Source organism: Budorcas taxicolor, chromosome 8, assembly GCF_023091745.1.
Source record: "Budorcas taxicolor isolate Tak-1 chromosome 8, Takin1.1, whole genome shotgun sequence".
NCBI lineage: Eukaryota > Metazoa > Chordata > Mammalia > Artiodactyla > Bovidae > Budorcas > Budorcas taxicolor.
Genome location: NC_068917.1, coordinates 99,992,563 through 100,007,011, shown reverse-complemented (window position 1 = coordinate 100,007,011; position 14,449 = coordinate 99,992,563). Strand labels below are relative to the sequence as shown.

General features: G+C 43.0%; 1 protein-coding gene across 1 annotated transcript in view; it reads right to left on the bottom strand.

Annotated features, from left to right (window-relative positions):
• The window catches only part of ZNF462 (zinc finger protein 462), a 152,055-nt gene extending 137,849 nt beyond the window's left edge, over positions 1 to 14,206 (bottom strand). Inside the window, exon 1 of the mRNA XM_052644931.1 lies at positions 14,057 to 14,206. The gene's annotated coding sequence lies outside the window, so the exon portion shown is untranslated. The remainder of the gene's footprint in view (positions 1 to 14,056) is intronic.
• Between the last annotated feature and the right edge of the window lie 243 nt (positions 14,207 to 14,449).

Here is a 14,449-nt window from a genome sequence, read left to right as displayed (position 1 = left end):
CTGCACACAATTTTAAAGCAGCAACTATAATTTTTTTAAAAGAATTAAACATTTCTTTATGTCTCTGTAAATGCTGAAAATGTAAAAGTAAATACATAAGGCTCCATGGGTAATCCACTTTGAAAGGTGAAGAATCACAAGTGACCTACCCAAGAACCACTTACATGTTCTCCATCTCTGCCACCATCACCACCAGGAGCCACCAATGAATGTTCTTGTGACTTGGAGCAGACCAGGTTAGGTAAGTCCTGTTAGGCCCTACCAACACCCTTCCACATTTTGAAATATCATCTACCCTGAAGGCACTCTAAAATTAGCCTCCTTACCCCTGAGATCTCTAAGCATCTGATATTACAGGACGTAAGTAAGACAAAGTGGACATGGGCTATTAAAATAAACATTTGCACAGAGAGGACCAAAGCAATTCAAAGCAAGGCCACAGGATAGCCCTCCAGCCGGATCAGAGCTACCTACCCCAGCGAAGCCATACAGAAACAATCAACATTTATAAAAGACAGCATGGCCCAGTATTCTCATTGAACAAATATGGTATTCTTAGATCATTTTTGCAAGAATGATGCCAAAAAAGAGGAATGACACCTTTCTCCTAAAAAGCTCGAAGAAGTTCACATTGATTAAAAATTGTTCCCACAACTCTGCAGGGAATATTTCTGTAAGGTGAGACAGTAAGTACACTTTTCCAAGAGGACGTGGAGTCATCCTCGGGTGGTTGACAAAATCCCTACTGAGCACATGGGCACATGTGGAGTGTGGCAGGGTCCACAGCCAGGCAGACCAGAGGTTCACAATCTGGAAAAGTCTACCTGTGAATGGACCACGGCAATGAGGACCACTCATCACATAAGACAGAAATGGTGCAAAATTAATCCAAACATGGAGTCTAAGACCAAGGACAAAACAATTCACACCTGAAAAACCCTCAGAGCAGACCTCTACCTCCGTTTCTCTATCCATGAGGAAGACACTATCATTTTCCTAGGGCCCATTATAAACGAGAATCCTTACACACATAATACTTTTTAGCCCTTATGTCAGTTCTACAGATTCATAATATTATCCCCATTTTACTGGATAGGCAATTGCAGGAACAGAGAGGTTAAGTGATTATTAAAGGTCACACAGCTAGGAAGGAACATAGACACATTTTATCCTGCAACTGTGCAAGAGTCAAAGAGCATGTTCCACCCACTACACACCACTTTTCATAACGAAGATGCCAGCACAAAGAACTGCATGTTCACACAGAAAACCTGAGAAATTTGCATTCCTGATGCTTCAGCAAAAAATAAGCACCTTATCCCAAAAAGAATATCCTATCTATGTAAAATATATCTACATACTTACACATATTTATATATTAATACACACACACACACACCCCCAAATACCCATAGACATGGTAGCCAAGTTCCTACTTGTTCTTCAGACAGTTCAATGCAATGAAGTTCAGACATAGTGTGCAAATTTTAATTGCATGACTTCCCCATAAAACTGCATGTCAGAAAGGGAAGGCTGCCAAGTGACAATCTGGCCCAGTGATTCACAGTGTCACACTGACATACCCACTTCAGATACAGGTTGTTGTTTGTATTTCCTAGAAATCATTGACTTCATGTAAGAGGTAACAGTAAAGGATGTCCCCTAGCAATGACATGTTCTTTTTCTCTTGGAATACACTGGCAGCAAATGTCATGAATTTGCAAAAAAGGAGGGGGAGGATCCTGTAAAGTTAAAAGCCCTTGCTCTATACTCCTCAGACTTTCATGATCCTGTGGATAAGGCAGCATCTTAAACACAGATAACTCTCTTCTTCACTTTAAGACTATGCCCTATAAAATAAAAGATCTATTCAAATGAATCACTTCAAATCTACTGAAAAGGTATCATGGCCTGAGGGGAAAATCTAGCCAGTTTTTTTATTTTTTTATGCTTCAAGAGTCCCATGTGCTGACTTATTAATGTTTTTCAGCCATGTTTGACTCTTAAAAACTGAAGAGTTTAGTTTTCTGTAGACATCAGTTCAAACCATATAATGTATGCACGGGCACACAGACAAGATGATGTTGCCACCAACTTCTTTACTAAAGTAGGGGAAAAGATGATGGGAAGTTGGCAAGAAGGGAAAAAGGACCAGGAGGAAAATACTGGAAACATCCGAAATTCACCCTTCAGAAGCTGCTTCAGAGAAGACTGCTAACACCTGAGCTGGGGTCAATTTTGATAACTGTAGTTGACGTCTAGAAACGGGGTTATGAATATAATTATCATGAAGCAGTAATTGGGCAATCACAACCTAATTAAGCTCACTGACTATATTATCTTGTTTTTCCCCTAATAATCACATAACATTTAACACTTGCTCATTTTAGGACCTATGGGTGATGTTCATTCACTATTAACAAGCAATAGCCACTGGTCAGAGAGACTGGATGAGGGATTCAAACATGAGAAGCAACCAAGCGGTGGGGACTAAATTCTGGGACAGCTGAAATCTGTTCTTCAATTCCACTTCACTGCTCAGCACACCCAAAATTACTGAGAGGCAAGACCATGGGAGAAGATGGAATGAATGATGGGAACTTCACACCAGTGGAAGGATGCAGGTCTGTTCTCTTAAGCACATGCTATTTTATGTGATCTATACAACGTGTTTTTTTTTTTTTTCACATTATAATGCAATCTGTGTTAAGATGAGTGATTTTTGTCTTATTTTTCAGGATAATGGAAGATTTCTCCACCAGCCCTAAATACATAAACTTTATACGTTTACTTCCTCAAACACATTCTAAAGCTCCCTTTCCTCCCTAGCTCTTGGGTATTCTCAAATGCAATGTCCTGTTCCCAAGTGGATGTCACTGCACCCATAAAAGAGACCTTGACTCAATTTACCTACACTTTCTGCAATGCTCCTGAGGGTAGCCTAGGGAGATGACTTTAAAGAATTAAGAGGAAGATTGAAGAAATATTTGAAGGTCTGGTCCTTGAGACAGGCTGGTGTGAGGGAGCATCTTAGATGTCTAGGCACTATGGTGAAGGCTAAAGAGAGTCTTTGTGGTTCTTACGTTAGAAATTCCACCCAAAGAATCCCATGCTTTGGTACAGGTCAATTTTACTCTCTTCAACTTTGTGATCTGTTGGGGTTTTGTTTGGGGTTTGTTGTTGTTGTTGTTGTTTTTGAGCCTTTTTCCCATTACAAGCTTTTATCTAAGAAAACAATGGTTCTGATAAGTTTGGTAGATAACGATACAGATGACAGGTTAAAAACGAATGGCTCTGTGACTCCTCTGGGACACTTTATAAACAGGACACATGCTTATCCTCCTAGCCAGGTTTTGGGTCGAAGTCTGTCTAAGGACAGACGATCACCTGAAAAGATCCATGGCAAAGTTAAAAATGTTTTAGAAAACCACCATGAGCTGCCTGGAGGTTAAAGAGTCTACTCAGCAATTAATGCCCAACTGTCTGTCCTACAGAAAAGCTACTGTCCTAGATATCTGAGGGATTTTTGGACCTGCTCCATGGCCCTTAGCACAGCTTGTTACTCTATTAAGGGCATTTGTGGTCATCCCTGAACAACAGCTTCCTTACTGTACTGTGATGTTTCAGGGAGAGGCAAATAAAACCAAAACACCCATCATGTCTCCAGGATCTAAGCAGAGCACATGGTGATCACTAAAGGCTTGGAGGATACTAGCACCCATGCTTTGAAGAGTACCGGCATTATTTTCCAAAAATCACTCTTAGACAGTGGAACTAATTTTCAAATATGTCTGTGTGGCTTTTGAAAAACATTTCTTGTGCTTCCAGTAAACAGAGCCAACATAGGGCACTGAGACTTTCAAAGGGGGCCTTCACAAAGAAAAACCATCATCTCTTCCTTAAAAAAAAAAAAAAAGTCACACAGCATTATCCTTCTGCTTGTAACAGGGAGGGGCACCTTTTAAACAGCCAGGTGTATAATTACATTATAATACTGAGTTCAATACAGTACAATTTTTAAATATTTATTCTCTAAATTTCCACCCACATGGTCTCTTGGGTTTTTTGGTGTTTTGTTTTTTTTTTCCACCATCTCCTCTGTAACTCAGAAGAACAAAGAGAGGGCACTCTAGTTAAACACACTTTGTCAAGCTATTACAATAAGTTATATCTCTCATATCAACTAATATATTACAATTAATTTTCCATTAAGCTCAGATTTCCTTCCAGAACACCAGGATATACTCCTGGCATAAGCAACTGTAAGAAATAAACCATCAGAAACATAAGCTATTAGCATACTAAGTAATAACCAAGGCCAGTTCCCAGCAGCTGAGAGTCAGGAGGTGGTCCCCCTGTGTGTGCATCCTGGCTCCCCCTATCTCCATGAAACTTGCGTAAATTACTTTACTTCCCCAAACCTCAGACTTCTCTACCATTCGAACAGCTCCTGGTTCATATTCAATGTTAAACAAATGTTACCTCGTATTAAATATTAACTGTGAGCGTTTTGTTAACGGTTGATGTGATATTCCCACTCTACAGAGAAGTTGGCCGAAATTTTTGATGAAGCAATCATATTTAATCTCCTTTTGGAAGGTCTTCTTGCCCAGCATCAGAAGGAACAATATTCAGTTGACAGCAGAAGGGGGATAAATTTGTTTTCCAATGGAAGTATAGTAATTGTATTAATTTCTGCTTTAGAGCAAAGTGACTCAGTTGTACACACATTTGCTTTCTTTTTTTATATTCTTTTCCATTATGGTTTCTCCCAGGAGATTGGGTATAGCTCCCCATGCTATACTGTAGGACCTTGTTGTTTATCCATTCTAAATAGAATAGTTTACATCTGCTAACCCCTGACTGCCCATCCACCTCCGCTTCCTCCCTCCCCCCACCCACCCCCAACCCCCGCCGGCCCAGAAGTTCTTGTAGCTGAACTCTGACATTCAAATGAAAACGGTCTCTTCCATTCAGACCCCTTCCCCAGTTATCATTATGAAATACTAATTAACAGTCTTCAAAGAAGACCACTTAAGATAGAAACCATTGAAGAGAAAAATTTCTGGGTGACAAGTACTTTATTATAGAAATCTTTACATAATCTCTAGCTGGTTATCTACATTTTGGCCATCTTCAGCCTACGACTCAGTGTTCAGTTTTTACCCCACAGGTAGGACCCCCAGATCGGGTACAGTCTGGGTTGGTTGATCTGACGCTCGGCTGCAAACTTACTAGTCATGACACAGAGGATGATGTAATTAAGGATTAGAATAGCTGAACATTCTGGACCATGGTGGCCTTATTTTGGACATTAAAATACCACGATTGGATTGACAGACCAGCCTGTGATGCCTGGCTCCAGCAAACAGCTTAATCCCAAGCTGGACACAGGTAGTCATCATGCTCCATGCCCTTCGCCTCTGAAATAAGCACTTCTTTGTTCCTCACTTCTTCTCACATCCAGAATGCAGGTAGAGAAGCTCTATGGATAACCTTAGCGAGGACTATCACATGTTCTGCCCATTAATAATGCAGCTACTTTCTGCTGTGCTCTATTCTCGACTTCACTCCTTTTCCAGGAAAATCTCCACCAACATCTACTTAACCAGCTCCCTCAACCTTCCATCTGTCCTTTACCAGCAACGCCGTATTTTTAACCCCAACGTCATAAATTGTCTCCCAAGACCAATTCTATTTTTTTACAATAAGGACTGATCAAAGAATGTGGATCTGAGCCCTGGTCTTCATATTTCACATGCAATAGGTACCAAATTACAAGGTCTTTTTCCACTTGCTTTATTGTTTTCTTAAAAGCAATGTCTTTCTTCCTGTAGGCTCTTCCCAGTGGACAGTCCTGTCTCCTCTGACTTGTCAATCATTCTCCCACCTCTCTTCTTCTCCTCCTCTTATCCAAGCAGTCTCTCCTCCCCAGCAACTTTCCACCACGTAATTATGGCAATGCTTTAGCCTACTTTTCTGTTAGCTTAACAACCCTGTCTATTTTCTACTTGTGCTGATGCCACTGTTTGCTTTTCTGACGGGCTAATCCGTGTATCCTTTCAAGGCCTAACTTCCCCTACCATGAAAGCAGCTGGAGTTCTGATTCACAGGTGCTTTCCAAAGCTTTTCATTAGCAAGAGAAATGAGATGGTTTAGAAACCCATTTCTTAATCTGCAGGTGAGTATGGGAACCTTTGTGCAGCAAACATCTTTCAAGTATCCCACATTGTGCCACCGCACAATTATTGTCTGACTAATAAGTACAACGTTAGAGGCACATTTGTCACGTTAAAAAGGGAGAATGTTCCCTCAGAGCAGATCACTACCGCTGCCCTCCCTGACCCCCCCCACCCCCGCCCCAGCCTCTGGTATTTCCCAGTTCAAGAGAAAAGCGCTCAGCTGATGGGGACCAAAACTGAAGGACTTTCCTAGTCTTAAGTCTGAACAGGGAAGAGAAGAATTCCAAAATATGAAGGCTTTAGCTCGTGTTCTGGTTCAACTGGCCAGACGAGGGCTTAGGGAGCGAGTTTGGCCTTCCCCAGCTGGGCTCTGCAGCAGCTAAGCCTCTCCACAGATCCTGGGCTTAATTACTTCTGACACAGTTGTCTCGCCTGGGCTTCCAGCTCCTTTTGTGTTCAAACCAATCTCAATCCAAAGGTAAGTCTTGGCCTTCTCATCTTAGACAAATGCTTCATTTCCCACTAAGTGATCCTAAAACATTTTCATCAGGACCCATGGGTTTGCTAGTAGAATGTTCATCTTTTCTTGCACAGTCTTGGTGAAAAACCTACTAGAAAGCCTGGCAAGTCACTTTTTGAATTAAGAAGCCTTCAAAGATTTTTTTTTTTTGACAAATAAGTACTCTCCCTCCCCTCATTTTCCTTTTACCCTCTGGAGTAGGCTCTGCTCTCTGAATGAAGTTGGAGGGGGATAAGCTGTGGTCAGACCCAACAGAAGTGCTTTCTTAATATTCAGAAGCAACATGCAGTGAACTACACAAGCAAATACATGAAAGCAAGGAAATCAATACCAAAATACCCATGACCTGGCACAAAAAGAAACCTTCTCTCCAAGAATAACCCAAGAAGATAAAAAACTGTCTCCAGCTAGGAATTAGGCAAGAATGCTTTGAAGACACCAAGTCATCTGCTCACCAGAATTAAAAAACAGAATGCTTTTGCAGGTGAACCATACGAGGAACCTCTCACCCCAAACTACTCTACCTCCTGTTCTTCCAAGCCCTGAAAAATCCAATCTGGTGTTGGAGCCACGCAGCCCAAGGCTACAAATCCTAGGCGTGGGTCAACTGATAAGGACAGGATCCCTTAGAAAATAGATACATTTGACAACAGCATTTCAGAGCAGAAAACATCAATCCAGATTCCCAGTGTGTGCAGCTCTCCCGATACAAAGTTCAAGGGGACAAAAGATTCCGAAGAGCTTCCTAATAAACTGTCAATGCAACCTAAATTCATAAAAATGCCTTTTCCCCTCACTTGGAAACTTCTCCTCCTTTTATAAATCCCAGAGACAGTTCCACTTAGAATTATCTTCTCTCCAATCCCCCCCCTCCCCACAACCAACCCAACCCCACACTTTTTTTCTTCCTTCAGTACTGGCATGCAAACCATGCTGTTTTAACTTCTTTCCTGTTCTCCCAGTTCTTCTGGAACATTTTATTTTCGACAGTCAACTCATCTGGAGGAGTGCCACACTGAGGTCCAACTGTTTATAGCGTTAACTGTGTTTCTGCCAGAAGTCCACATACAGCCCTACCTTCTCCAGACTGCCTCCTGGATTAAGAATTTATGCTTTCGTTTGGAAGAAGCTTAGAAAATGTGGAAACTTCCAAACATCCCTCTTCTTCTTTACAAAGTTACTCTCACTTGTCCAAGTGGAATGGGGAATGGAAACCCATGGTCACCCTTCAAGCACTATCCCATCCCTCTCTCATGGTTAAATGTGGCACGTGCCTTTCAAACAGCATTTTAAGGAAGACACTGTGTCTACTGGGGCACAGGAAATAGCTAGTCACAGGTCTGCAGGAGAGAACTGGGTCTCGACAAGATACATGGAGGACACATTTTTAGATGAGTCTGGAACTCTGGGAAGCCACCAGTCATCACTAAAGACCGGATTTCACCCTCCTGGCCATTCATCAGTATTACAAAATGGCATCTCAGCAAGAAGCCAGTTGAAATCTGTACCAGGTTGCAAAACAGATCCTCAGAGTCCAATTGTGGGCACTTCGGGAAGTTGCAATAGACCCAGACAAACTTCCAAAGAAGGGCATTTGAAAAGGACTCCCCATCCCTGGATGACAGAAGTACAGGGAGGAGGACAATCAGAAGAAAGGCACAGCTTCAAACCCAAGAGTTACAAGTCCCATGAACAAAACAAAACAGGCCTCTGGAGCGTATTACTCCTGTGAATGACCACGCTCGGCCTCAGGCTCCCCAACATGCTAGACCAACTACAAAAAAAAAAATCAATACTCCTGCCCCACTAGCATATGGTTTCAGAGTTTCTGAGACAGCCTTGCACTCTGGAGAGGAGAGCTGGTGTTTCACAAACTGCTACACTCACAGGCAGTAGAAAGGGCACTGGGGTGGGAGTCAGCAGACCTGAGTTCTAGGCCTGGCTTTGTTACAAATGAACTTTCTGACCTGTGCAAGGTCTCTGTGCCAGTTTCCTCCTCCTTACAATGCAGGGGGAGGGGCAGAGGTGAAGGAGAAGATCTCTCTAAGGCACAAAGCAACTCAATGAGAAGTTCTGACTTCATATTCATTGTTTAGGGTGTTATCAAGCAGTCAGCTTTGACATGGTTTTTAGTGTTAATTTCTACTTGGGAAATAATGCATTTGTCCACCACCCCCAAAATCTCAGTTTAATCCCCATGTTCACCAGCCTTCTTTTATCTTTATAAATGCCTCTTTTCCTTTCTTTTTTTAAGCAACCTTCCCCAAACTAAGACTTGTGCTATTAAAAGAGCTTAGAACTTCCCATTTCCTTGCTAGCGCTAAAATTAAACTGTCCATTCCTTAGGGTCCAACATAACATCTGCCAGATGTCTTGGCATATCACACAAAAAGAGGAATTTTCTTCTAACATTATCTACTTTCCTCTGTTTTCTCATAATCAATTAACAGGTCACCAACACCCACCTAATGTTTCTCTCAAAGCCACCAACTTCCTAAGTATGTGAACTTCACAAGATACTTGCTCACACACACACATACTCATGGATAATAACTTTTTTTTTCAGTTCACTAGATTTTAGTAATAGACACTGGAAATATTTCCCCCCATTTCCTCTGAATTTCCTTAGTTTCCATATACCAACCATCCAATCATCCACCCATGTCAGATCCTTTGCAATTTGAGTTCATTCTTATTTCCTAATTTATGAGTATGGCATTGAGAAATAGCTTGTTTCCTAGCCTTCAACTCGAAACACTCAATGCAGCTTTGTCAATGTTCTGTCCCAAGAGACAGTAAACTGTAAGACTGATAAAGGCACATACCAGAGAAGATAAGTAAGGTTACCTTAACCAAGAAATCTCAACACTGGGTAGAATCCAGGACAGACTAGACCTTATTAAACTCCATCACACAGAAAATGGGACTCTTTCCCAAGGCAACGTTACCATTCTTTCCTTTCAGGAAAACTACCACAAGTTCTTTAAAGTCCACTAATAGAGCTGGATTTCTTTTTCCCCTATTGTCTTTCAGAAGACTCATTGGAAAAAAAGAATATATATATATTATATTACCATATATATGTATATATATATAATGTTTTCATCTAAAAGTTATCTCCAAAAAAAATAAATAAATAAAAGTTATCTCCAATTCCAAAGGTTAAGGGAAAAAACCAAGTCCTGGGAGAATGTAATCAATGAATTAGGCGGACATAAATCAAATATGAGGACATTATGGAATCCGAAGACCCAGCAAGAATATTTTTTATGGCAGGTACATCACAGTTCACACAGTCTCCAGAATGACTTCTCTCTGTGATTATATCAGAGCAAATTAGGTAACAGCTTGCCTACCAAGCCTCATCAACTTGGTGTCTCAAAAACAAAAAGGATCTCTGAGTTTTGACATCAAATGAGAAGGTTCCATTGGACACTTTCTTTCTTTCTCTCATGGTGGTTTATCCAAAGTAACTGTCCCATTTCGAACGTACATATCTAGAAAGAAGCAAGATACCATGTCTTGAATATAATGGTGCTTCTCTTGCTGATGAGCATCAGAGATGGATGAGTCTCAGGTTGGAACACATTCGGAAACTCCAAAATGCCTCTTAGATACCTAATTTTTCCCCCCCAGAAAAGCTTAGCTCTAAGGCTGTCTACATACAAAAACACCAAAATATTTGGTTGCAAAGTAAAAAATAAGAGTCAAACTGCTAGACTGGCAAACCAGTTTGTCAGATTCTTCCCCCCACTGAGAGAAGTAATTAACTGGTTGTCCTGGTATCAACAACAACAACAAAGATATCATAGAAGTTTGCTTCAAGATCAACAAATAATTTATTTATGTTTACATAATCATATATGGTTAATTAGGTGCAAAATTATCTGGTAATTACTTCCCCAAATAACTCTCTTTATCCCATCGCATTTGAACTTGAGTTTGAACATGTAGCATGCCTATTATATACATATATACATTAGCAAATTTAAATATAACATTGATGACATTCTACTTAAGAGCGAAAGTTATGATATCAAAAATAACATTCAAAAATGAGTAATTAAAGGTATAATTGCAAGTAAGATTTTTTTTAAGTGCTCTTGGAGAGCCCTAGGTTATTAATAAAGAAGCAGAGTTCTGAAGAGTATTTTTAAGTGAGTACACACATCAACTGAGAATCCTGAAAACCATACATCTATGTCTGCAAAAGCAGGATTTTACTTCATTGGCCATGGACAATTATCAGCTAAAGAACCATGTATTTCTTCTCTCCTTTCACACCTCTCAGAAGAACAATAACCCTCAATTAATGACACAACAGTTTGGTTAGAAAAATGTGATGTTGTCATATACAGCACGGTGCATTTACTGAATGACACTGCTCCCAGTTACTCAACAGAATATAATTACATCTGGAATCTAAAACCACCTCGATCTGTACAAAAATACTGTAGACATAAAGAACTTAATATACACACACAAATCTGACATATAATGAGAAAGCAAAGCCAGAAAAAAGCTGGTATAAGTCGCTCACCAATGTGTTCCTTATTTCTGTTGAAGCTTGTACCTTTCTATATTCCTCCTTAGTTGAAAACAAGGTCCAATCAGCCTCCTTCCAATAAATTAACTGGTTCTGAATCTCCTCCATTCCACTGTGGAGCATTTCTCGCCTATCTTCAAGAGTCCATCTAATATTCTTCCAACATCTTCCCTCATCCTCAAGATGGCTACCTTACCTAATGGAAAAGCAACATCTTCATGGTTGGCTTTTATAAATTCCTCAAGCATTTCAGGATTTAGTTCTTTACTGCGATTGATTACATACATTCTCTAGAACTAATCCGTGAAGAACTCCAATCAGTGTGTGTGTGGACTGGGTAGGTTTGGGTCCTTTCTTCAAATCATCCTCACAAAATGTCTTCCTCTAAGACTAATAAATTCCTCCCAATTAGAAAGGTGAAGCTACCTGGACAGAAGGTTTTCTCAACTGACATAATATTTTAAAATTTTGTTTCCATAGTGACATTGTTAAGAAGACATCTGATATTCCTGAAGACTTACAGTACTTGAGAACACAGAAAAGGGAAGAGAAAAAAAAAAAACAAAAAACAGCAGAATGGAAGGGAAGAGGGAAAACAAAGGAACTAAAAGAAGGCCTAATACACAAATGGAGCATCCTGAAAAGAAATGTAGACCTTCCAGAAACTGGTGTCAGCCAGTCTTAAAGAGTTCCTCTGAGATCTTGCAAGATTTGCTGTTGCTGCTGTTGTTTTGCAGAAATCAACCCCAACCAGACAATAAAGTCTTGCAGTGCATCAAAACATGATGATAATCAAGCCTCAGAACTCCAAAAATCTCAGCTCAGGGCCACCACCATCTTCACAATGAGGAAATCACATTTCCTGGTGAATTGCAGGAGACCTGGAGCAGCTTAAAAGTTCTGTGAAGGACCTCAGTGGAAAAATGTTTAAGGTTTTGCCTTGCCTTTCCCAAAGGAGGTCAAAACCCTACAGGTCCACTCAAAAGGAGAAATAAATTCCAAAAGTTTACTTTAAAATGGAAACATGCCTCCATAACTTGTGAAAGTACTCCTTGGGTGGGAGAAATATCTGAGAAGCCCTTCCAAGCCCCTCATTTCCTTGCATAATGAACAGATAGCGAGGAACCACCACAAGATTCGCCCCCTAGAAAGGGAGAAGGAGAAGGCAGGCAAGCCTCCTCTACCAGCCATCACCAACAGAGCTTCAAAATGGAGACATCCATAATTTTATAAACACTTCTCAGCTTTGTCTCCTGGAAACCCGCTCTCCTCCATTTTCTGGTGGAGTTACAACATGACACAGGCTTACCTGACTCAGTTCCCAGCTCTCAACCAAACTAGTTACTTCCTCAAAAATCCTGCAAGCCACCTCCAGAAACAAAACCAAAGCAAACCAAACGGCCAACACAGACACTCAGACACAGCCCCCGGGAGCCCTGGGAGAAAGCCCCAACTGGTTGGTCTTTTCCCATCCCAGACGCGTGCTTAAAAATGAAACTTTTTTTTTTTTTAAAGTAGGGGAGGAATATAAAAGGAACTCCAGGCAGCTTCCCTCCCTCTCTGTAGGTTAGAAGCTACAATGAAAAGAAAATGAGGGTTCCTCCAGGAATGGTGAAAAGCCTGGAGAATGAACGTGAGAAGAAGCTTTGTGTTTTGGAGTCTGGACTGGAACCAAAGCAGACAGCTTGCAAATGGAGGACAGGGAGATAAAGAAAGGGAAAGAGAGGGGCTGCTCCAATGGGGGGGCGGCTGCGGCTTCCCCTCGCGCCTGGAAGGAGGGCAGACCCCTGGGAACTGCACCAGGAGTCAGGCGACCCCCGGGCCTCTGCCTGGGGGTCCTTTCTCCCTTCCTCAGAGGAGAGCCAAGCGTGTGTAATGGCTTCTCCTCTCCAGAAACCGTTGTCTCCTCCACCAGACGCTTCTGAACCCCCAGCCTGGAGACAGCTCCTCAGTGGCTCCTGAACCTGCGCCCACCCCCCCAACTCCCACCGCCCCGCCACCCGGCCGGCGCCCCCCGCTCCTCGCCTCTCTGCTCACCACCGCCGCCGCCACCCCCCGGCACATCCCGACCCCGCATCCCAACTTCGGGGAGAGAGAGAGAGAGAGAGAGACAGAGAGAGAGAGCCAAATACCTGAGGAAGAGGGGGGGTGCCAATCCGCACGGCTTTGCCATCGGGCTGGGGACAGGCAGACAGAGAGGGGGAAAGGAGAGGGACAGAAAGAAAGAGGTCAACCCGCTCAGGTCGGGGCGGCCGGGAGCGCTCCCTCCTCTGCCCCTCGCTCGCTGCCTCTGGCTCTCTCGGCTCAGGTCTCCTCGACTCCCGCCCTCCGCCCCCCTCTCTGTCCCTACTCCTGTCCCCACACCCGGAGCATCCGTCCTAAGCCTCCGGCTCTCTTCTCACTCATCTTTCATTTTCTCTTCTCTCCCTAGAACTACACGAAATTAATTCAGCCACAGCGCTCCGCTCCCCGCCCGCCCCCCAGCAGAAGGAGCAGCCAGCAGGAAAAGCACAGCCACCTCCACTGCCACCACCGCCACCTTCTCCTCCTCTTCCTCCCTCGCTTCTCCTCCTCCTCCTCCTCTTCCTCCTCCCCCTCCAGCTCTCTCTCCCTCCTCCTCCTCCCCCTCTTCTCTTGCTTCTTCTCTTCTTCCAACAGCCAGTCCATGCAGGGGGACTTCCTCTCCTCCCGGCTCCACCAACCCTCCTCGGCCGAATGAATGAGCGCGTTTGTGCCTCCACCACCCCGCGCTCTCCTCCCCGCAGCACTCGGACCACCCCGAGGTGCTGGTTAATTGCAGTAACTTACAGAAGAAGCGTCCCGGCGCCGGGAGGTGTTTCGGGTTCTCCAGCCCCACCGCCTCCTTATCCTCTTTCTCTTTCTCCTCTTCCTGCTCGGGTTATTGTTGTGGAAGTTGTTTGGGAGTCTCATGTGCTTCTGCCGGGTCTCAGCAATGGAGGATCGCCATCTTCCCTGCCTTCCTCGGCTCCTCAGACTCGCTGCAGCGGCAGATGACCCGAGATATCCGTCTCTCTCTCTCCCTCTCTCTCCCTCCCTCCCTCTCCCTCTCACTCTCTCCCTCTCTCTCTCCTCTTCTCTCTCCTCTCCCTTTCCCTCGCGCGCTCTCTCTCTCTCTCCCTCCCTCTGTGTCTCTCTCTGAATAATGAGCAACCAGAGGGAGAGAGAAAGCAAGACAGAAAG